Here is a 24,263-nt window from a genome sequence, read left to right on the forward strand (position 1 = left end):
GCACACATTAGTAAACTTCTGTCTGCTTTTCTCTTGTTAATCTGTCCTTCATCAGTGCCTTAGTCCATTTTCTGCTGCTATAACAGAATGCCACAGACAAGATAATTTATTTCAAAAAAGAGAGATTGATTTAGCTCACAGTTCTGGAGGCTGGGAAGTCCAAGTGCTTGGCACTTGCATCTGGCCAGAGTGGGCCCATGACAGAAGGCAGAAGTGAGCATGTGAGACAGGCAGAGGAAATCAGGCTGAACTCATTCTTTTCATCAGGATCCCACTTCTGCAATAACTAACCCACTCCCACAATAATGACATTAATCTATTAATCACCTCTTCAAGGCCCCACCTCCTGATACATTATATTACATTACATTGGCAATTAAGTTTCAACATGAGTTTTGGAAAGAGACATTCAAACCATTAGCAATTAGTTTCATTTACAGGGCAATAGCGGGAGAAGCTAGGAGGGTGAGAGTAGACGTTTTTTCCTCCTTTATGGCCCCCAAATTTTGTGTTTTTAAAGCCACTAAGTCTATGGTAATTTATTACAGCAGCTGCAAGGAAACTAACACAAAGGATATTGGAAACTAGAAAATGACTGATCAATCCACCCTGTCACCCTCTTGGGAAGCATGAGGAAAAGACTAACCAAGAATTGGCAAGGGCAGAGCAGCAGGGTGCAAGAGGAAGCCAGACGTGGGAGCCATGTGGCCACAGACTTGTGACTAGCAGAAGCCATATGTCACAGGAACAGAGAAAAGAGCCACCATCTTTGAGGAGCAATGAAGATGGTGCCCCTGGCCCACCGCATTGGTTCCTCCCTACATGCTCACACCTCTGTGCAGCATGGCTAGCCGCTGGCGGGAAAGGTTCCACCCATCAGACATCCCAGTCAAACACTTAGGCCCAAGTGTGAGTGAGCTTCAGACTCTCCTCAGTGGACAGGGCTGCTGGTGCCAGAGGGGACTGGGACTGTATTGTACAACTTTTCCATCCTTATCACCCCCCAGTAAGAAAGACTAATCAATTTAAACTTAATTTAATTTCCTCACAACAAAGGAAATTCAATACTAAAGAGTAAGAATGTGCTGTAGAGGATGAAGAGTTAAAGGGCCACAAACCATTACAACATCTAAGATTTGTTGACCCCTTAAGAACCAGTTTTATGCCCTTTGGAAACAGCATCACCCCCATTAAGGATGTGGGGTGCAGGGAAGGTGAGGCCGCCAGTGAAGACCTAAGTACACACAGCAGGTGTTGGCTGCAGACAGCCATCTGGGCTGGCCCATGGCCTGCTGCAGTAGAATCTTTTCTGTTCACATAAAAACATGACTGTGTTGGGAGGTCCAGTTTTTTCTCCACCTCAAATGTATACAAGTGTAGCTGCTACAATTAAATCAAAATCATTCTTCTATAACAGCTGATGATACTCGGGCCTCATCAGACTTTTCTCTTATTCTTTGGACTCTGCCATTTTTGATGTGGGAAATTTTTTTATTTCCTTTTGGACTTTCCATCATCCCATAAATGTCCCCCGCCTCTCTCTCTCTTTCTCCCCATCCTACCCCCTAACTGAAGTGGGAGGAAGAGGGGTCTTTGTCACTTCTCTTCACTCTCCCAATCTGCAAAGTACTTGAATTAACCGTGAACTAGTGACTTAGAATCTTAAAGTGTCAAAGCTTCTCTGGCTGGGCTCTCTCTGTTTATCGAAAAGCCTATTTTTCCTGGAAGCTTCAGAGGGCAGGTAAAAAGAGGGGGGAACAAGTTCAGAAGTAAAAACCCACAATGCCAGGAAGTCCTTACAGCTTTAAGCTTCACATTTAATCACTTCCCACAAGGAGGAGCAGGCTGGGTGTGCTCCAGCCTCCGGAAGCTCCAGCAGCCCCAGAGATGAGGGTGGTCTGCTCCCCACACTCCCTGCCCCAGCCCATCCTGGACCTTCTCCTGACACACAGCAAACCACACTTAGCTGTCCATGATGAATCGGAGCCTCTGCCAGACAGCCGGCCAAGCCGACGCTAACCCACCCCACAGCCTGAAATAGAAACTTGCTTGTTTTCCAGTGTGTGACAAAGAGGGAAGGTATTTAATTTTGAAAAGAGCTGAGCCAGCTTTATTGTGGGTCATTTTTTTCTGGGGCAAAATCCTCTCTAGTTTTCTCCCCAGGCTCATCTTCCTTCTGATCTATGGATTGGCATTTTGGACGGGATGGTTTTCTGGTGTGGGGGGCTGTCACCGGTGCTGCAGGATGTTAGCAGCACCCCTGCCCCTACCTGCCAGATGCCAGCAGCACCCCTGCCCCATTCGTGCCAACCAAAAATGCCTCCAGAAATTGCCAGTGTCCCCTGGGGGAAACAGCAGCCCGCTGTTGAGAAGAACTGGTCTAATTAAACAGCAGAGGAAATAGATTAGTTAGGAAGAATGGGCTGGTGTCCTGGCTCTGCCTCCCCTGCTGGGAATACAGCAGGCTGAGATGTGTGCCTGATGTCTTATGATGCTGGATGTGAATGGAGGGACTGCCAAAGAAGGCAGGAGCCTCTTCAGTGGTGTGCAAGGAGGGCAGTGGTGCATGGTAGATTTTATTTATTTAATTTTACTCTTTTGTGACAGAGAGGGACTCTACTTTGCCCAGGCTGGCCTTGAACTCCTGGCCTTGAGCCATCCTTCCATCTTAGCCTCCTAAGTAGCTGGCATTACAGGCACATGCCAACACCCCTGGCTTCTTCACTGGGTTTTGAATCAGATAAGTTTTTCCATCGGTTCCCTGAGTGGTTTAGAAGCCCACGCTTGGGGCTGCAGATGAGACCAGAGAGTGTCCTCAGAAGACAGTTGGGACCATCTTCTTGCTTCCCTGTGATGCCCTGTGTTCACACGGAGCATCCCTCCTTCCTTCCCCTGCAGCTGCAAAACACCAGCTGCTCCTTGAATGCTCCTGACCACCTACCCCAGGGCCTTTGCATGTGTTCCCCACACAAAGCTTTCCCCCTGTATTTTCACTTACCTGGCTCCTTTTCCTCACTGAGGCCTTAGCTTGGCACTCCCCGAAGTGGGGGTTCAGGGGGGTTCAGTTGCTCTGCAGCCCATAACCCACCTGGTGTTCTTTATAGCACCATGTGCTGTGATGGGAAAGCTGGGTTTCTTGCCTGAGGACTGTAGGTCTCAAGGTCCTCAGCACCATGAGAGCAGAGTCTTGTTTGCTGCCAATTCCCAACCTTGAGAACACAGAGCAGAAACTCAATGAACTGTTATTGAATGAATGAAGGAATGAATGATGCAGCCTGTAGTCCCCCTGAAGGATGTGAGTCCAAAGATCAGAGGGGCCCCTTTCAGCCCATTGTTTCTCCCACAACCCTTTGGGCAGGACTGGCTCCCATTAAAAGGCAGACAATTCTTGGGACTCATCGCCCCTTTCTTGGGATTGGTGGAGCGTTGTCTGAGAGGGCAGTGGGCCTCGGCTGCAGGCAAGGGGTTGGGTGACACCATCAGCAGTGGATCTGCAGGAGGGGATATGGAGGCCCCAGCTGGCAGCTTCACTGGCGCCGTCCCTGCTTGTGTCCTCTCATCTTGCTCTTTACAGCCAAGGGAGTTTCCAAAGGTGAGGGAAGTGCTAACACCAGCCCCCGCCCTCCATTCCAGAGCAAGCAAGAGACGCCCACCCAAGGGCACCAACCTTCGCCTGCCTTCCATGACCACAAATGGGGGCTTTGTGGAGAGAAGCTCTTCTGTGGCTTATCTTAGGACCTCCGGAAGAAATCTCTTCCTTCTTTCTGCCCAGACTATAGAGAGAGGGCAGAAAAGGAGTGGAGGTGGGGAAGGTGAATAGTGGAGTTGAAGATAGCCATGCCTAAGTGACCTTTCCACCCCATTAGAGGTGTCATCACTGGTGTAATATGGTGCCCAGCCTTGTGTCTCAAGTGGGGGTGGCTCAGCCCTGCTAAACTTCACTGCCTTGCCTCTGGTGTGCATTGTGTTATATGGCGTCTCCCCCAGGTCTGGCCAAAAAGAGAGCTTCCTAATGAGGCATCCTGGAAACTGATGGGAACTGTGTTCTTATCCATCTTCCCCACCTCTTGTGCCCCATCAACTCAGAGTGGCCCAGAAGCCCAAAGCTGAGAGGACGAAGCTCAATGGGGTAAGTTAACATCACTCCAGATCCGCCCCAGTGAAGACAGGGAGAATTGCCTACACGTGAAAAAATGTGACAAACTTATTTGTAAAGCTTATCTGACAGTTTTGTCTATATTTGATACATTCGTTCCTCCACAATCTCTGCTTTACCAAAATCCATGTGGGTGCATCATAAAGAGAGATGTTTGATGACCAAGTTGTTCTGGGCAAGTCAAGGTAAACAGATGATAATTACTTCACAGGGATTATTTTTGCAATGTAATGGCTGGTCACTCCCTCGACTGTGTATATCTCTTAACATGTAATTCAGAAACATGGCCTGTGCCTTAGGGAGAGCATGAAGATACACATGAGATGGGCATTCATTACCTGTTTAGTCATGCCAGAGACTCTAAAAAATGACGTTCTTGAAGATCTTTATTCTTGGTGCTTTATTTTTCATTTGAAACTCAAACAGCAGAATACTTCTTTTGAGGTTTGAGTTTAGGCAATTCCTTTTCAAAAGAATACATACACATGGCCAACAAGCATATGAAAAAAAAGCTACACATCACCAATTATTAGAGAAATGCACATCAAAACCACAATGAGATACCATCGCACATCAGTCAGAATGGCTATTACTAAAAAGTCAAAAAATAACAGATGCTGGTGAGGTTATGGAGAGAAAGGAATGCTTCTACACTTTTGGTGGGAGTGTAAATTGGGCCAGCCACTGCGGAAAGCAGCGTGGTGATTCCTTGAAGAGCTAAAAACAGAACAGCCATTCAACTCAGCAATCTCAATACAGGCATATACCCAAAGAAATAGAAATCATTCTGTCATAAAGACATGCACACATATGTTCATTGCAGCACTATTCACCATAGCAGAGATACGGAATCAACCTAAATGCCCATCAGTAATTGACTGGATAAAACATGTGATACACATACACCATGGAATACTATGCAGCCATAAAAAAGAATGAGATCACATTATTTGTAGGAACGTAGATGAAGCTGGAGGCCATTATCCTTAGCAAACTAATACAGGAACAGAAAACCAAATTGTTCTCACTTATAACTGGGAGCTAACTGATGAGAACGCTTAGACACATAGAGGGGAACAACATACACTGGGGCCTACTTGAGGGTGGAGGGTGGGAGGAAGGAGAGGATCAGAAAAAATAACTAATGGGTACTAGGCTTAATACCTGGGTGATGAAACAATCTGTACAATAAACATTTGTAACGCAAGTTTACCTATATAACAAACCTGCACATGTACCCCTGAACTTACATTAAAAAAAAAAAAGAGTTTAGTGCAGTTCATTGTTCTTGAAGAGGCATACATGAAGTCGTTTCTCATGACCAGTACTGCTTCAAGGGTGTTATCAAAAGTACCGAACAACAAAACGCTCCTTAAAAACTTGGGCTTGCCATGCAATTAAAAATGAAAGAGTGGTTTTTAGATTAGGATTAATTTTATGACCAAATAGAGGGTCGAGCTACTTTGAACATGCTGCAGTTGACAGTTTATTACACAAGAACAAAGGCGCCGGTGCGTAAAACTTAGGTAACAGCTACAATAACTTAAAACAAATCTCAGGGGCCACCACATTTCTACAGTTGAGACTTTTTTCCCAAGAAGGGAGGCTGCACCTGCCCCCTGCCAAGACAGTCTTGCGTGGCCCTAAGAAAACCACCTAACTCAGTTGGAACGGTACCAGTTTTGTGATTAAAGTAGGGCTTGGGTCCAGCCAAACATTCATTTGGAAGAATGAGTAACTAGGCTGTTTCAGGAGCAGCAGTGTTGGTAAGATCAAAACCAGGGCGGGGAAGAAGCCCCGGGCCACTCGTATTTCTAAAAGTGTCTTCCCAGAGTCCTCAAGGTATATTCCTGCTGGGAACAAGTATCAGAATTTTATTCCTTTTTAAGGCTGAATACTATTCCATGTTTTTGTTATTCATTCATCAGTCATTGGACATTTGGGTAAAAACAGAACTTTTTATCTTACTAGCTCGTATATGAACAAGCTCAAGTCTTGTTCATATATGAGCTAGTAATATTTTAAAAAGTCAGTTTCTTCTTTAGAATAAGAGCATTTTAAGCAACTTCACTGACGAAAATTGCCCAACCTCTTTAATCGTGTGGGGAAGAATAGATGATAAAATACAAAAGTCAGTGGGCAACAGCATGTATTTAAATCACAGCAAACATGTAAATAGGAGTATCATTCCTCCCCTACTCCTCCACCTCAGGTTTTTTTTGTTGCTGTTCTGGAAAAATATTCGGGGTACAAAGATTGCATTTCAAAAATAGAATTTATGAGCCTAATCATCTTAACAGGGAACATAAATGCCAAAACAGCCTCTGTGAGTCATTTCTTGGATTCTGAAAGGAATTCATTTCAAACAGGAGTTTTCTCATCTTTGAGGTTTGTTTTAAGAAGTTCCAAAAGCAAATAGCAAAATAACAAAACGCCTGGAGCTGCAGATCTCGAAGCACCCTTCAAAATAGCAGCCCTGGTGTCAGACATCTGGGGCTGGCTCTGGGCTGGAGGGGTCTGCATTCCTCTCCTAGGTCTGTGGACCATGAGAAGATCATTCCATTTAAGAAACCATGATGCTAAGGAAGGGGTGGGGGTTCTGGGGAATGGGAGCATGAGAAAGAAAACCAAAGGATCTTTGAGATTTTTAAAAGCAATGACTGTATTTTGGAAAGGAATCCCACACAGGAGCACCAAGGTGATTCTGCTGACTTCTCTTTTTAAACGTTCTGTGTTTACTCAACTGTCCATGCCTGAATTGTCTCCCTAGCTCATTTTTTGCACCCCCTGTTTCTGGGGAACAAAACCTCCTGGTCAAGAATCATCAAGCCCCTGGCTACACTACCACAAACACTCCAGTAAATCAGGTGAACGCCCACCCGGGGCTCCAGAGCCTACACACACAGAACATTTGTACTTTGGTGACTTCCACCTTGAAGATCTACATGGGCCAAGAGTGATGCTGACATTAGCTGCTGCTTTTTCCATGATCAAGTGGGTTCAGTGATCAAATAAGTTAGGAGCCTGGGCAACATAGTGAGACCCCATTACTACAAATAATACAAAAATTAGCTAGGTGTGGTGGCGTGTGCCTCTAGCCCCAGTTACTTGGGAGGCTGAGGAAGGAGGATCACTGGAGCCCAGGAAGCAGAGGTTGCAGTGAGCTGAGATTGTGCCACTGCACACCAGCCTGGGTGCTAGAGTAAGACCCTGTCTCAAAAAATGAACACACACACACACACACACACACACACACACAAACACACACAAAAAAACGGAAATACTGGGCTAACCAATGACAAATAAGTATATCTATTGCATGCATTACCAAAAATTTAATGTGTATTGGGAGTCTTCAGGGGATGAATAAGAGATGACACATTTTCCAAAGGTATTTAACAATCAAATGCTCTTAGTAAGAAGCATCTCCCTGGAACAGTGTCCTCCGAACACACTTAGAAAAGCCCAGTTTAGACACCTGTTAAATTCAGCAATTTAATATGGCGGCCAACACATTGTAGGCCATCAACACAATATTAATAGTGTTCCAGGGACCACATATTTTGTGCACCAATAACCCAAGTCTCTCTCTCCTACTCCACTCTCAGGGTCTCCCCATTCTGTAATCCCAGCTTGGTCTTGATTTTTGGTACAGGGAAAGGAGAGAGGGTCCTAGGAAGGAAGAAACTGGTGGGATTTTCCATGGGAAGGTTTGAGAACTACTGCTGCATCAAGAGGGAGAGAGAAAGCAAGAGGGTGTCCCAGGAGAATGTGGCAGAATTTGTCTGGAGAAAAGAGTATGAGAACTGAAATGTGAGATGCAGAAAGAAGGACGAAGAAGAAAGGTGGGAAGAAGTCGAGCTGGGTGTGGGATGGAATCTTCCTCTGGCCTTTCTGAGCACCTTCAGTGGTGGCTTAATTTGCCCTTTGCTTTCCTCTTTGGCTGCTGCGTGTTTGGATTTTGAATCAGCTACTGTGCCATGGCTGACTTCAGGGTGCCAGCAAACCAACCTGACTTAATGCAGGTTCGTGGGTAATAATGCCAACCATTTACCATATTCTTGTCATTATTCACCCATAGATCTTCTCATTTGCTATCCCTAGGAGGGAATATTGAAATTGGAACCATAGCACTTGGGTATATCGGGTTGGAAATGACAGTTCAACAGATGGCTGGTCACCTTGATTGAGTAGAATGCCACTGGAAGACCCCAAATCTCTAAACCATAGTGAAGAATTGCCCAAGGGAAGCAAAACCCAATCAATTCAAGGGGTTCCCCTTTCCAGGGTCTTGGACAGTGAGGTGAGTGTGTGTTTCTAGCAGGTGAAGCTGACGCATGGCATCCAGGAGGTCTCTGCTCAACTCGAAGAAACTGAATGAGTGCATTTTGTTTCCTGCTTATAATTTCCACTTAAAGCACCTCTGTAGTTGACCTCAAGGCCTGCTTTGATATCAATCTCCAAAGCACAAAAGGAATCATTTTGCACTTTTTTTCTTCAGGGGACTTACAAATGAGGGATCTGATAAGCACAGTTGATGATTAAACCTAATAAGCTGGCTGCCGGAGTGCTTTGATTTACTTTGACAAAGGTTCTTTGAGCTTGGTTGAAAACCTGAATCAGTTTGTTTGTTTTTGTTTGTCTCTGGCTTTTCTGTTGAAGACCTTGATTTAAGTCTTAAAAGCAGTATTTTTTTTTTTTTTTTTTTTTTTAACCAGAAAGTTCTGCAGGTTGAGAGGACTGTCCTTGGTATACCCCGCTGAGTGGTCTGAATGGAGTCCTCTGTGATCACCAGCCACCCTGGGGAGCTACTGGGTGATGGTGCCAGCCAAGGACATTTAGGGAAATGGTTTATGTATGATGTAACTTTCTTTTTTTTTTTTTTTTTTTTTTTTTTGAGACGGAGTCTCGCTCTGTCGCCCAGGCTGGAGTGCAGTGGCGTGATCTCGGCTCACTGCAAGCTCTGCCTCCCGGGTTTACGCCATTCTCCTGCCTCAGCCTCCCGAGTAGCTGGGACTACAGGCGCCCGCCACCTCGCCCCGCTAGTTTTTTTTTTGTATTTTTTAGTAGAGACGGGGTTTCAGTGTGTTAGCCAGGATGGTCTCGATCTCCTGACCTCGTGATCCGCCCGTCTCGGCCTCCCAAAGTGCTGGGATTACAGGCTTGAGCCACCGCGCCCGGCCGTATGATGTAACTTTCAATACTTGTATTATTTTCTAATTGTGAATTAGAATAGGTTAAAAAAATAAAAGGGTGCAGGAGAGGAAGAGGAGCCTTGAGGTGAAGCCACAGTCAGTTTTGCCTCTCAGTTTGGGTTGGATTTGGGTCCCTGGGCAAGACTGGCACCTTCATGTGCATATCAAACAGCCAGCGTTGACGCCTCTGATTCTTCTTCCATTATTTACTCATTGGTTCATTCACTTCACAAAGTTGTCTGGTGCCACGTTCAGCAGCAGCTCAGAGACTCATTTGGGAGCTTTTGGAGTAACCTTTATGGGCCACCCCCCACCCCCAACCCCAGAGACTGACTCAACCAGCCCAAATGCTTTTCAAATTCAAAGTCTAACTTTCTTTTGTGATTTAGACACGGCTAGGAAAAAAAAATCAACCCGTATAGAAATATTTTATTGTGGAAAACAAGAGTTCTCTGCCCTGGTCACCCCACCCCAGGTTAGCTTCACAGAAATCACATTTTAAATTAAATCTTGTAACTATTTCTGCTTTTAGTTCTGATGGCAATCCACCCCAGGTTGCTAAGTAATGTATGTATACCGCTTCAAAAATACCCATTTTTGGCATTATCGGTAGATTTCTGCCATGAGAAATGAAGATTTGTTCCCTCCTCCCTCCTGCTAATATACTGCTTAGGCTATTGCTATTTTGATCTCTTAGGCGGCTGTTTTATAAGTTTAAATAACAAGCCTTTATTTGAAGCTTCTTAAAGTGTTTCTTAGACCCTCAGGTTGAAAGAGAATAATGTTAGGCCAGGCGCAGTGGCTCACGCCTGTAATCTCAGCACTTTGGGAGGCCGAGATAGGTGGATTACCTGAGGTCAGGAGTTCCAGACCAGCCTGACTAACATGGAGAAACCCTGTCTCTACTAAAAATACAAAATTAGCTGGGCATGGTGCTGCATGCCTGTAATCCCAGCTACTCAGGAGGCTGAGGCGGAAGAATCACTTGAACCCAGGAGGTGGAGGTTGCGGTGAGCTGAGATCTCACAATTGCACTCCTGGGCAACAAGAGTGAAACTCCATCTCAAAAAAAAAAGAAAGAAAGAAAAAAGAAAAAAAGAATAATATTAATGCCCCTTTCTCCCCCTCACCCCCGTGGTGCAGGCTGGCTGGGGCTCCGGGTCAACTCTCCCTGCTCTCCTCTGTAGAAGCCAGACACTTTCCCTCTCTCCCCTCACCTAGAGGAACCAGTTTAGGACCAGTCACATACTGGACTGTGGATCTTCAGAATCTGGTCTTTGGCAATTTGGAAAGGCCTGGAATATGCCTTTTTAGCAGATGACTGTGATGCAGGTGGTCTGAGAATGCACTCTAAATCTTGTAAGACAGGTGACGTGAAATGGCGGTTCTAGTCTATGCAAGGGCAGCATGAACACAGAAAGTGGAAATGGGGGACCAATTCTGCAGCCAAGAGACATTAAAGCTCAAAGCTATAATCAGAAGCTAGAATTCATTCATTCAACAAATGTTGACTGAGCAAGCTCTTACTGTGTGTAATGCCTTTTTTATTATAGTTTTTGCACCCCCTGCCCACCCCTTTTCAGGTGCTTTGCCAGATTTCTAACTCCAGGGGTATTTATTCAGTGTATTGTTTCAAGAAAAGGAAGGTCTTCACAAATAGGTGCAACGGGCCACAGCCTGCCTAGGCAGACGCTTGCAAGCACCTCTGATAAAGAAGCCAAAAAACATGGGAGGACATTTGTTTCTTTCAGATTTTCATCTACAGATGGGGAAGAGATAAGGGTAGCTCCATTCTAAGTTCTTTGTGTTTGGTTAAAATAGGCTCAGTTATTTCCTTCCTTCCTTCCTTCCTTCCTTCCTTCCTTCCTTCCTTCCTTCCTTCCTTCCTTCCTTCCCCTTCCCTCCCTCCCTCCCTCCCTCCCTCCCTCCCTCCCTCCCTCCTTCCTTCCTTCCCCTTCCTCCCATCCTTCTTCCCTCCCTCCCATCCTTCCTCCCTCCCTCCTTCCTTCTCTCCTTCCTTCCCTCCCTCCTTCCTTTCTTCCTTCCTTCCTTTCCTTCCTTCCTTCCCTCCCTCCCTCCCTCCTTCCTTCCTTCCCTCCTTCCTTCCCTCTTTCTTTCCTTCCTTCCCCTCCCTCCCATCCTTTCTCCCTCCCTCCCATCCTTTCTCCCTCCCTCCCATCCTTCCTCTCTTCCTCCCTTCCTTCCTCTCTTCCTCCCTTCCTTTCTTCCTACCTTCCTCCCATCCTTCTCCCTTTCTCCTTCCATCCCTCTCTTCCCCCTTTTTCTTTTATCAATCCTTATTTCTAACTAAAAGACCAATAAAACAAAACAAACAAAAAACCCCATAAATTTCAATAACCTTATAGGCATGCCTTCAATTAGCTCAATAAGTAACCAGATCATCATTTGATTTTTCTAAGGTACATAGAATTGTATTGTGGAAAAACAAATCCAAGGGCAAAGAGAATGCCTACTGTGGCTCAGTGTTTGGCAGCAGCATCTCATTTAATCTTTACAGCAAACCTACCAGGGAGCTGCCATTACTATTGTTTGTTTAGAGATGGGGACAGGAGTCTAGAAGGGGTTAATCAGCCTGAGGTCCTTTGGTGGATAGATGACAGAAGCAGATTTGAACTCCTGGGCTCTTGATACTACAGTCGGCTGCCACTGATTAAAAATACCAATTCACACCTTTTAACAAGAATGCAAGATTGACTTGGCTGTGCAAAATGTGCATTTACCTTGTGCCAATAAAGAGTTCACCTAAGTCGTCCAACCTAGCATTTAAGTCACTTGACCTAAATACAATGCGCCCACTTCAACTGTCCTTGAAAACGACATGTCTACCCTGAGTTTGTGCCTGGTACTACAATGTCCATAGCAGCATTTAGGAAATGGTTTTAGTTACAAATCCCAGTTTTAGGAAAAATGAAGATGGATAAGCTTTCCAATGAAGGGCTCAGGACAAAGTTGAGGGTCCTGCTCGTTCTCTCTTCTGAAGTTGTTCCCTTCAGAGGATGTGTTTCTTATAGCTGCTTCTGTTGCTCTGTGTCTTTTTGGCTTCAGATTTTTAAAATCTTCTCTTTAATCCCTGAAAACAAAAGGTGAGGGTATGTCTCTGTGCTCGTAGCATGTGTCCAAATAATCACCGAGACGAGCAGCTTGCTCAAGCTATGAGTGAAGAAGTCAGGCTGGTCTGTGTTGCCCTTGGCTTTGGGTTGGACAGTTCCTCTTTTAAACCTCTTCCTAGGTGTTGGGATCCCAGGCAGCGATGGGGTCAGAGAAAGCTGCCTCTAAGAGTCAGGTTCTTCTCCACATTCAGACAATGAGTGAAGCAAATCTTTCTAGTTCTAAAGGCCAAGCTTTCAGAAACCAAGCTGTGCTGTATGTGAGCCCTTTCACCATGGGAGGAATGCCTGCTTCCAAATAGGGGTTTGAGGAGGAAAGAGATTCAGCTCCGGACCAGCCATTTTTTTGGGAGGAAATAGATATATATAAAAAATATATAATATATAAATATGTATATGCATGTGTATACATATGTGTACACACACACATACACATATAGAAATACAGGACATCAAAGCTCATTCATTTGGGAAGAACTTTCCCTTTGCCATTCCATTAGCATAAAAACAAGCTCCCTGTTGGCTGGTGAGTTCATACTGCGTGTGAACTTTGAGATACAGAAGGATTCATCCGTGTGATGCATTACAGAGATCTTGCCTGGGAGTGAGGACTGTTGATATTGTAAAAACGCATCACTCCTAGAAGGGAGGAATGAAGGAACTCGGTCCAAGGGCCTCTCTGAGACCCCTTCTCCCTTCTCTGTCAGCACAGGAAAAAGAGGGTGGAGGGGCTGCTGCCCCAGGAAGGCTGGACCCACCCTTCCTCACAAGCACGCCTGCTGCCTGTTCAGCTTGGCTCTCTGGGTGACAGGCAGAAGGTAACATGATGCCACCAGCCACCCACCCTCTCTTCCTCCTTCCTTAACCCTTCAGCATCTGGAGAGCTGGTCCTTGACTTCCGACCTCACTTGACATCTTCCCTGAGACAGAAGCAGGTTCTTTGGCTGGGTCATCTGGGACACAGTGGCCCTCGCCCCTCCTTGAATTTGCCCTGTGCCCTGAGGTGAGCGTTGACCTCTCCTCTCTGACAGGGAGAACCAAGCTGCCGCCCCAGCTGCCTCAGAGGTGTGGGCGGCTTAATGAGTCAATGCTGGTGAAGTTCTTTGAAGACACACAGTGCTCTGTGAAAGCTGGCTCCCATCTTGCTAACAGTGGCGCTCCCTGAGCTCTGGCCCTTCTGGTAGAGAGTGGGCTCCCGCGGTCCTTCTTCTTTATGGATGCCTCATTGGCTCCACGATGCAAACAGCTCTTCTCACTTACATTCTCCATGGGCGAGAACGCATGAGGAGAGAGAGAGAGAGGGGTGTGTGGTATGTGTTTTTTGTGTTGTATGTTGTGTGTGTTGTATGGTTCCTGTGTTGTGTGTGTTGTGTGTGGCGTATGTTGTTGTATGTGGTGTATGTTGTGTATGGTTTGTGTGTTGTATGTTTTGTGGTGTGCATGGTTTGTTGTATTGTCTGTAGTGTGTGTTGTGTTATATATTGTATGTTGTGTTGTCTGTAGTGTGTTGTGTGTGTTGTGTTTTGTGTTATATGTGTTGTGTATTGTGTGTAGTATATTGTGTGCTGTTTGTAGTGTGTGTTGTATATTGTGTGTGGTCAGTTGTGTGTGTTGTATGTATTGTATGTTGTTTGTGTTGTCTGTTGTGTGTGTTGTATGTGTTGTGTGTTGTCTGTTGTGTGTATGTGTTGTGTGTTTGTGTTGTATGTGTTTGTGTTGTCTGTTGTGTGTTGTGTGTATGTGTTGTGTGTGTTGTATGTGTTGTGTGTTGTCTGTTGTGTGTATGTGTTGTGTTTGTGTTGTATGTGTTTGTGTTGTCTGTTGTGTGTATGTGTTGTGTGTTTGTGTTGTATGTGTTGTATGTGTTGTGTGTTTTTGTTGTCTGTTGTGTGTTTGTGTTGGATGTGTTGTGTATTGTCTGTTGTGTGTATGTGTTGTGTGTATGTGTTTGTGTTGTATGTGTTGTGTGTTGTCTGTTGTATGTTGTGTGTATGTGTTGTGTGTGTTGTATGTGTTGTGTGTTGTGTGTATGTGTTGTGTGTGTTGTATGTGTTGTGTGTGTTGTCTGTTGTGTGTTGTGTGTATGTGTTGTGTGTGTCGTATGTGTTGTGTGTTGTCTGTTGTGTGTGTGTTGTGTGTATGTGTTGTGTTTGTGTTGTATGTGTTGTGTGTTGTATGTGTTGTGTGTGTTGTCTGTTGTATGTTGTGTGTATGTGCTGTGTGTTGTGCGCGGTGCATGTTTGCCCTCCCTGGCAGCAGGGCTACCTGGCTGCTGTGCTCACTGCCCTGGGCGGTGGGCGGAGCGGTCCCTGGTGGGCGGGGACAGGGCTCTCCCGCAGGTGACTCTTGCGCAGCCTGAACTTTTGTTCTGGGAACGCCACCCACGCTCCCTGGCAGGCCGCCAGAGCCAGAGCCGCACGCCCACGCGGGAATCAGTCAGGCCGACATGAAAGCAATGCGCTTCCAACTGGCAGAGGATTTAATTTTTTTTTTTTTCTGAAACAGCCCCAGTCGCTTCTCTTCTCCACGGTGATTTCTGCATACTTTATCGGAACCCCCTCCCCATCGCTGTCCAGTTTCTGGCTCCTCTTCCTGCCCGCGCTCTGAGGCCAGCTGGGGTCCCCCCAGGTGACTGCTTATCGCTGGACCCTGACGCTGTGCCGCACCCGAATTCCTCCGAATGGAGCCTTGGCCAGAGCAAGGCGTGCCGTGTAGAGGAGTGGATCTGAGCCTGGCAGGAGATCGCTAAGACCTTTGTCCTTCACACAAACACGGAAACACGGGGCGGGTGCTGAAGAGCCAAGCAAGTGTCCCCCATTTCCTTCCAAGGCAGAGCAGTAGCCCAGGGAGGCCCAGTTCCCATCGCGGCTCCAGGTGAAGGGCGGAAGAGTGGGGGAGGTCCCAGGACCGCAGCCCAGGGGACACTCAGAATGCGCTAGGAAGGACATGGCAGGCAGGCCCTGTAGGTGGAAAAGCAACCCCCAGCTGCCCAGAGAGTGGCCCCTCCAGGCCCTCCCCGCCGTATGCAAAGCTCTTCAGCTGGGAGCAGAGGAAAGGGTTTGTTCTTGACCTCCTTCGTTTCCCTTCTTCTCCACTGTCCACGAGTGAGCTGGAAGACAGACTGATGTTGTTGTTAAAAATGAAGGTATAATTCACATGCCATAAAATTCACCATTTTAACCATTTTAAGGTGTACAATTCAGTGGTTTTGAGTGCGTTACATTGTTGGGCAACCATCATCATGGTCTAATTCCAGAACATTTGTCACTCCAAAAAGAAATCTTGTACCCATTAGCAGTCACTCCCCATGTCCCTCTACCCCCCAGACCCTGGCACCCACGAAGGTGCTTTCTGTGTTTGGAGGGATCTGCCTATTGTGGCAAATCCTCTAAATGGAATCATGCAATATGTGGTCTTCTGACACTGGCTTATTTCACTGACCATAATTTTTCAAGGTTCACCCACGTTGTAGCATGCGTCAGTGCTGCATTCCTTTTCATGGCTGGACCGTATTTCATTGTATGTCTGGACCACATTGTTTCTCTAGTCGTCAGTTGATTACTTGCTTTTCAGGGCCCACTTAGCCTTTCTTCCCAAGGGCAGGGGCTCTGTTGTCCTCTGTTTTGGAATCTTCCAGCAGACTGGATGCAGTGTACCAGTGGTTTCCTTGCTGGGCAAATAACCGAAGGGTCCTTGGGTATGGGAATCTCTGAGTCCTGATCTTTGGCTCTACTGCAGACAAGATCACTGTATAATCTTTTAGCAGCCCCTTTACCTCACCTGGCCTCAGTTTCTTCATCTGAAATATGAAGGGCTTGAAGCAGATGGTCTCTAACACTTCTCCTGGCCCAACACTTTAAGATGTTTCAGCAAAGCTGTGAACAAGCAGCCTTCTGTGACCTTTCTGAACAAGGCAGAGGGAAGCAAGCTGTAGGCTGACATGGTTAGGTGATTCCATAACAAAATTGCTCTGTAAACAATAATGTGGATCAATCAACAGAAGGCATTTGCAACAGGTTCCCAGATGACAGAAAACTATAGGAATGATGGGGCAGATTAAAACAGAGAAATGTAACAGGGACAAATGTAAAAGTCGGACATTTTGCTCCGAAGCTCAACAAAACAGCTACCTGCTTGGGGGCAGGGGTGGATGTGTCCAGGCAGTGTCCTTTATAAGAGTTTTGGTTGACTCCAAATGAACCTCATTATGAGTCACCATAGGGACAGGCTGCCAAAAGGCCAATGTGACTTTAGACTAAATCAATAGAGGTCTACTGGCTGAAACAAGGGAGGTGACATTATTGAATCCAGCCCTGGTGTATGTAGCTGCTACATTCTGAGAAGGAGGCCCCCAGTAGGAAAAGCTAGAGGGAGGATGGATGAGACATGAAGAGTTCCAGAACCATGGTTTGGTAGTAGGAGGGGTCAGGGTCTGGGTCTCTAAAAGACAGGACAGAGAGAGCTGTTCACATCTGTGAAGGAACATGGCATGAGAAGGGGAGTGGACTTCCACCATGAGGACCTGCAGGATGACTGGGGCTGGAAGGTGGTCAGTTGGGACCCGGGACCAGGAAGAACTTCGCAGCAACAAAAGTCACAGAAAATGGAAAACCCTCCTGGTGAAGAACACAGACAGATACGGGGGACACGGGGCTCCGCTCATGAGGGGCGTGACCGGGGAGACCAAATCACAACTTCGAGAGTCGTTTTCATCTTTGAAATAAAATGAACCGGGCTTAGATGGGATGGGGCAGGGACATGAGGAGGGACCAATCACAGAATAGTCGTAGGTACGAGGGGTCAGCCTTCACTGGGTCCTGCCAGCAAAAGAATGGCTGCCCCTGTCCCAGTTTAGGGTTTAAATGCAAACTCTAAGTGTTTAGTACCTGAAACTCCCAGAGGTAAATGACTTTCTGAGGCAATTGTGCACTAATCTGAGGCAATCAGCTATCTCTAAATCCACCTAAGCCCTCATTTGAATCAGATCGGTGATTCACAGCAATTTGATGTCACTTTGAAAGCTGGTTTGTTGCCAAAACACCAGCCTGCTGCCCTTGATGACAGCCAGGCACAGGGCTGGGTTCTGCCTGGAATTGAAGAGGCTGGTGGGTGGGGGTGTCTTTTGCACCTTAACAATTTTGACAGGAGGGAAGGGAGCCCTGTGGCTGCTTTTTGGTCTTAAGTCAAAAGGTCTTTGGTCTTCGGTCACCTAATTTAGCACAGATGCCTCTTTCTTCACCTAGGTAAGCGTTGGGCTTTCTTCCGCAGGTGAAGTGTGCGGCCAGTGAGTCAGATGACCTGCCCCTTCTGGAGGTGGCTGGTGCCATTCTCAATGTCAGTGGTCGCTTCTTACAGATCCCGATGGATTCAGGCCTCAGGTGGCCAAACAGGGCATCCCATGGCCCTGGCCAGGTTCTGTAGAGGCAAATGCTCAAAAGGGAGTGTCTCTGACACCATTGTCCATGCTCCTCCCTGCCTTGCTTGATGTCAACAGAAGACAGGACCCAGCGGGGCCTGAGCGACAAGTGTGGCTGCTTATAGGAAGCAGGGCTTGCTCTGGGAGAACTGCGTCTCAAAGGACTGACACCTACAGGAATTATATGCTGTCGTCTCTGGAAGTCTGCGGATGCCTGGTCCTTAGGGTGAAAAGCAGCCGGGGAAGCTGGAGCCACACATTCCAAAGGGCTTGACGGACAAAAGCACCCTGAATTTAGGAAACAAAAGACAGGCGGAGGAGGAAGCATCCAGCAACCCCCTTGTAATCTCAGAAGACTGACTCACACCTGTGCCGGCCACAGGGCTGCCACGGTACATGGCTCAAGGAAGCCCAGGCTCTCCTGGGAGGTTCTAGCCATTGTTGAGCCCCTGAAGGAAATGTGTCAGGCCCGCCCTGCCTCGTTTTCTTGGTTTAGCAGGCTGGAGCTAGCTGTAAATGCTGGTCAATTCCAGTTGCCAGACACAGGCCTCACCGTGATTGTAGCAGCAGCCTGGGTGATATCAGAGCCCCATCCCCTCATCTGTCACGGGAGAACTTGGCCCTGGAGCACACTCCAGATATCTCGCTCAGAATGCAGCTCCCATGGGCGTCCAACACACAGTTCATGTTCCTGACTGTCGGCTTTGGGACACTGTGTTGGCTTTGGGACACTCTGTTGGCTTTGGGACACTTCCAGGATGTTCCTGCAAGCTACTCACTGTGGCCCTCAGCATCTGACCTGTCCAGAACTGCTGGTCTGCAGCGGGGCCTGTTCTTGGGGGTTCCTGGGGACCCCCACCCCAGGGACCACCCAGTGGCTGAGGGAGGGAGAATCGCTCATGAACTGTGGATGATGCCAGCACAATGTCAGATGTCATCACCCCGCATGACCTAGGTACTCACCTAAACATCAGCACAGAATTTTGGGTGAGGGGGTCTTTCTGGCCACCCTTTCACTCCTCAGAAACTTCTACTGCTTGGTGCTCCTTCCTCAACTTGTCCCAGAAACGGTGGCGTCAACTAAAGGGAAAGTGGGAAGACAGGTGCCTTCTGCAGGGATCTGGCGTTGGAACCTCCGGCCGGAACGTTGAAGCGCTGCTGTCACAATCACCTCATTCTGTCCCAGGACTTCCTCTTCAGCCTTCTCCAAGTCTGTTTCTGAGCTTTGTACCCTGTTCCCACTTCCCATAGCCTTTTTCCTCCTGCTGAGATAGGAGAACCACCAGGAATGTAAACTCAATCTTCTCCTCCTTTGGGGACTATGCTGCCTGCTACCAACAGCAGTCATCCCAGGACGTGGGATTTTCAGTGCTGAAACCAGGACAGTGATTCTGAAACTCTTTTTGATCCCAGGTTTCTCTGAAAATCTGAAGACCACGGGCCCTGTCTCCAGCACAGCCTCCATAAGCACAGACACACGCCATTGTGCATGCAATTCCAGGGGTGCTGGGATTCCCTTCCCAATCAAAGAGAGGACTTAGGGACCCATGGACCTGTCCGGAGACCTAGGCTGAAGATGGTAGCACGTAGGGAGGTGAGGGTGATGTCATGGTTAGTTGCGTAAGCTCTGGAAGCAGACTGGCCATGCTGCCTAGCCAAGCGCTCCCACTGTACAGCTGAGAACCCCTGGACAAGTTTCCTAGCCTCCCCAAGCCTCCCTTTCTGCATCTATAAAATGGGAATCACATCTGTTTCGTGGGGCGTAAAAGACTTAATAATGACACATAGTGTGAAATACAGTTTCTGGCAGAACGACGACACGCACTCGTCTGTTCAAAATATGCATTGAGCTGCCATGTGCCAAGGCCTGTCTTGGGCTAGAGATCCCTTTGGGAACATGACAGTCCTTGCCTTCTGAGTGCTTACATTTTAGTGGGTTAAGGCTGTGGGGGCCACAGGCTCTTGACCTCTGAAGTTTTGCTGAGGGGCGTAAGGCAGATTGATTAATGGGAGAAAAGGCATAAAACTTATTTAATGTGTTCATGCAGGAGCCTTCAAAATGAAGCCCCAACTTCCCAATGAGTTACAGAAACTTATGTACCATTTTGGGGTTACAGAATGTATGGGGCCTAGGATTCTGGTAAAACAGGTTACGGGAATGGGAAGAAGAGGAATTCTATTGAGGGGCAATAAATGATTGTTAGGGAGAATGACTGGATGGGAGAACAGAAATAACCTTGTAATGTCAGGTCACATCTTGGTCTTCTTTTCTGCCATAGATAAGATAAGTGGGAAGGAGAAGAAAGAATAATTGCTCTCCTTGGAAGGTCTGGATCTTAGACAGATAAAGAAACTTCAGCTTCTTTGGGAAAGACGGGGAGTTTGGGGGAAGGTCAGAGAGACCTTAAGGCTTCCTGAATTCGGCATGTTAAAACCCTCTATGTTGGGGTATTGGTTTCTGAGTCTCAACAAGGCTAAATAAATAGTCGTTGTTGTGATTACTTGTTATTTGTTGGTGGTAGTTTGATTTGGAACTTACGACGACATTCACTTTCAGGTCCTACTTAACAGCCCGTTTCCCATCAGCATGATCCTCTGCAGGGCCAACGATGGGGAACTTTTTGATAAAAGGGAGAAGGCGCCTTTCACCCTTTATCAAAACACTGTAGTAGCCTCAGTGCTTAAGTGTCATCATTTTTGTTCTCGCCGACATTTTAAAAAACGAATTTGAGCACCCATCCTCACATTTCTAATGAAGAGTTTTCACTTCTTTCTCTCAATAAATTATTTAGTCCTCCTGTGGACTGTTGCTGAACTGTGATTTTACAACCAAACCATTCTTCTTTGTCATGAGTTGGCAAGGAGACCTTACATGGGACCAGTGTAGACAGGAGTAGACAGGAGACCTGTGTTACTGAGGCACCAAATAAACGTTCCAGCCACCATTCATGCCATTTCAGTTTAGAGTCTCAATTTTCTGCATCTTTATGCATATTCTGGTTCAGTTTTTCTGCACAACCCCTGAAGGGAATGTGGTCACCTGGGAGAACAACTCCCAGATCCCAGTTTTGAGTGTGGGAGCTCCAGAAGCCAGCAGGCAGGCGGGGCTGGCCCAGTGACAGGAGGGCTGCTGGAAAGGGCTTTGGCTTCCAGGCCTGGGCCCCGCCTTTGCTGACGTGGGAGCCCTGGAGCAGGGCTGCTGACGTGTGCACCGCCTGGGCTGGCTGTTTACTAGACTGTTGGTTAAGGGCTGTACTTCCAGTAAAACCTGAGAACACACCGTGACATCCTCATTTACAGCACGGAGTGTGTCACTTGGGCAGCACGTGGGCCAAGAAAGGGAGAGTCTAGGAAAGGTGAGATTAGCTGACTGTCGGGTAAATCACCTGACACGAAGAACCGGGAGTTAATTGATCACCGTCAGAGGGCTGCCCTGGAGCACACAGCAGGCTGCACTTGGGAAAAGTCCATTTGAACAAGAATTTCTTCTTGAGAAGGTCCGAGTAGCCAAGGGACCTTGATTTAGGAGTAGGAACTGGTCTCAGGTCGCTGACTGCCAGGGTGGCCTGGGCAAATCATTTCTGCTCTTGGAGGCTCAGGGTCCCCGCCCATGCAGTGAGGGCGTGCATGCACTGATGCCTTCATGACTGGCAGCACAGCACCATGTTAGGCACGGGGGCTCCAGGGCCTCATCCTTTGTCTTCCTGGCTGTGGGGAAGTAGAAAAGGCCTTACTCTGCTAAGATGCGTCTTCCCAAGTAAGTGGGGCATTTGTGTACCCGGGACTGCTCAGGGCTACGGTGGGGTTTTGTGTGATGAGGCACATAGATAGCAGAATGGCAGAGGTGGCCAGGTGCGGTGGCTCATGCCTGTAATCCCAGCACTTTGGGAGGCCGAGGTGGGCGGGTCACTAGGTCAGGAGATCGAGACCATCCTGGCTAACATGGTGAAACCCCGTCTCTACTAAAAATACAAAAAATTAGCCGGGTGTCGTGGCAGGCACCTGTAGTCCCAGCTACTCAGGAGGCTGAGGCAGGAGAACGGCAGGAGCCCGGGAGGCGGAGCTTGCAGTGAGCCGAGATCACGCCACTGCACTCCAGCCTGGGCGACAGAGCGAGACTCCATCCCCCACCCCCGCCAAAAAACAAAGAGAATGGCAGACGCCTAGGGAGGGCCAGCACAGAAGCTCTTAGTGTTATAGGCCACTAGTGAGCATTTGTTGGGTGCTTTGTGGATAACCAGAGCTGTGTGCGGGGCAGGGGCCTTCTGCGGCGCCTTCCTTCAAACCTGTGGTCTCATAGCAAAAGGCCACTGGCTGTCTTCCTCCCTCCTGATGGAAGTTACCCAAATCCATTTTGCTAAGTCTCCAAAACATAATCACTTTTTATTTGAAAGCATTTCCCTAAGGGAAAGATCAAGCTGTCCATTTGGGATGAAAGAGAACAACAATAATAACAATAAATTTCTCTCTACCCAGTACTGTGGACTTGCAGCATTTTCCAGTATGTTATCGCGTGGAGATGCCGCTGACATCCCCATAGTGGGGGAGGACAAGAAAACTGAGGCTCAGGGAGGTTGCCAAAGGCCATGTGGATAATAAGGGGCAGAGAGGTTGCCAAAGGACTATAGCTGGTTCTAAATCCAGCGTCTTTTCAAAGCAAACCAATATAGCTTATAGCTGACTCTTCAAAACCTGAAACAAACACAAGAGGTTTGTGAGTTGTCTTCCCACTCTCCCGTGTGGCTGCTTGAGAAGGCGGTAAAGCCAAACAGGATAGCTGTGCTTTCTCTGGGAGGTGGGGTATGTGTGTGCTTATGACCATGGCCGCCCCCACATACCCCCACGTGTGGAGAACATCATGGTGCCCTGCATTTGCATATTAAAAGGCTGGGATGACAGGGCCAGTTTTTTTCTGCAGGCTACGTGAGTGACATGCCTGGTCAAACCAATCCCCTGAGCCCTGTGCAAATCAGACATCACCTCCTCCAGCCTATTCATATAAGCAGCCATTTTTCCGTGGCACATGGGGTCTCCTCTCTTGGCTTCGGAGCTCCCCATTCCTCTGTGTCTGTACATGGGAGCCTCTTCCTTCTTTCTTCTCCCATCTTTCTTGCCTATTAAACTCTCTGCTCCTTAAAACCACTCCATGTATGTCCAGGTCATTTTATCTAATTTGACTGGAGACGAAGAACCCTGGTCTTCCTCTGCTCATCAGAGCTGTATCACCTGCAAGGGCCAGGATCCAGCACTAGGGCTGCCCTTTATGTTCGTGCACCCTCCTCTAGGAAGACCCTCCCCAGCTGTAAAGGGATCTATCTATCTATCGATCGATCGATCGATCGATCAATCGAGAGAGGTTTATTATAAGGAATTGATTCATGTGATTATGGAGGCTGAGAAGTTCCGCAATCTGCTGTCTGCAAGCTGGAGACCCAGGAAGGCTGCTGGTGCAGTTCCAGTTTGATTCTGAAGGCCTGAGAACCAGAACTGATGGTGTGAGTTCTAGTCCAAGTCCACAGGACTGAAACCGAGAACCAAAGGTGTAAGACAGTTTGAGCGCAGGAGAACCCAATAACCCAGCTCAAGCAATTAGGCAGAGAGAAAGAATTTTCTCTCCCTCTACTTTTTCTGTTGTTGTTGATCTACTGAGGCCTTCAATGGATTGAAGGAGTTCCACTCATTAAGTCAATTAACTTCTGAAGTCTATTATTGTCATTGCCTCCCCAGGTAGGGAAAACAAGAAGCCTGGGGACGCGGCTTACAGTGAAGTGTGCCTGGTCCTTTTTTTTTTTTTTTTTGCTCACTTGTCCAGGCTGGAGTGCAGTGGCACGATCTCGGCTCACTACAAGCTCCGCCTCCTGGGTTCTCGCCATTCTCCTGCCTCAGCCTCCCGAGTAGCTGGGACTACAGGTGCCCACTGCCACGCCCAGCTAAGTTTTTGCATTTTTAGTAGAGATGGGGTTTCACCGTGTTAGCCAGGATGATCTCAATCTCCTGACCTAGTGACCTGCCCACCTCGGCCTCCCAAAGTGCTGGGATTACAGGCGTGAGCCACCGCGCCTGGCCGCCTGGTCCTTTTTTATTCTCTTGGCCAAGCTCCTTCCCTCTGCCAAGGTGCAGGTGGTCCAGGTGTCTGCTTCCAGATGTTTAGGTGGTGGAAGGCACAGAAGGAAAGACTGCTTAGAGGGACTCTTACTCCTGTTTCTACCTGCACCTTCTGGAGAGCTTTTCCCTCTGTACATTCACCTCAGCTCAACATTGGAATCCCTGCTCTTTCACTGCACACACACTGACCACCCTCTGCAGGCTGGTGGTCCTAGGGGGTTTCACGCACTGTGCTGTCTCCAGCAGAGGAGGTCCTGCTACAA

The 24,263-nt window shown here is 47.6% G+C and overlaps 1 protein-coding gene across 2 annotated transcripts in view; it reads right to left on the reverse strand.

Annotated features, from left to right (window-relative positions):
- Positions 1-24,263, reverse strand: part of GET1 (guided entry of tail-anchored proteins factor 1) — a 655,129-nt gene that overhangs the window by 485,843 nt on the left and 145,023 nt on the right. The window lies entirely within an intron of this gene.

The sequence above is a fragment of the Macaca thibetana genome, chromosome 3, assembly GCF_024542745.1.
Source record: "Macaca thibetana thibetana isolate TM-01 chromosome 3, ASM2454274v1, whole genome shotgun sequence".
In the NCBI taxonomy this organism is placed as follows: Eukaryota; Metazoa; Chordata; class Mammalia; order Primates; family Cercopithecidae; genus Macaca; species Macaca thibetana.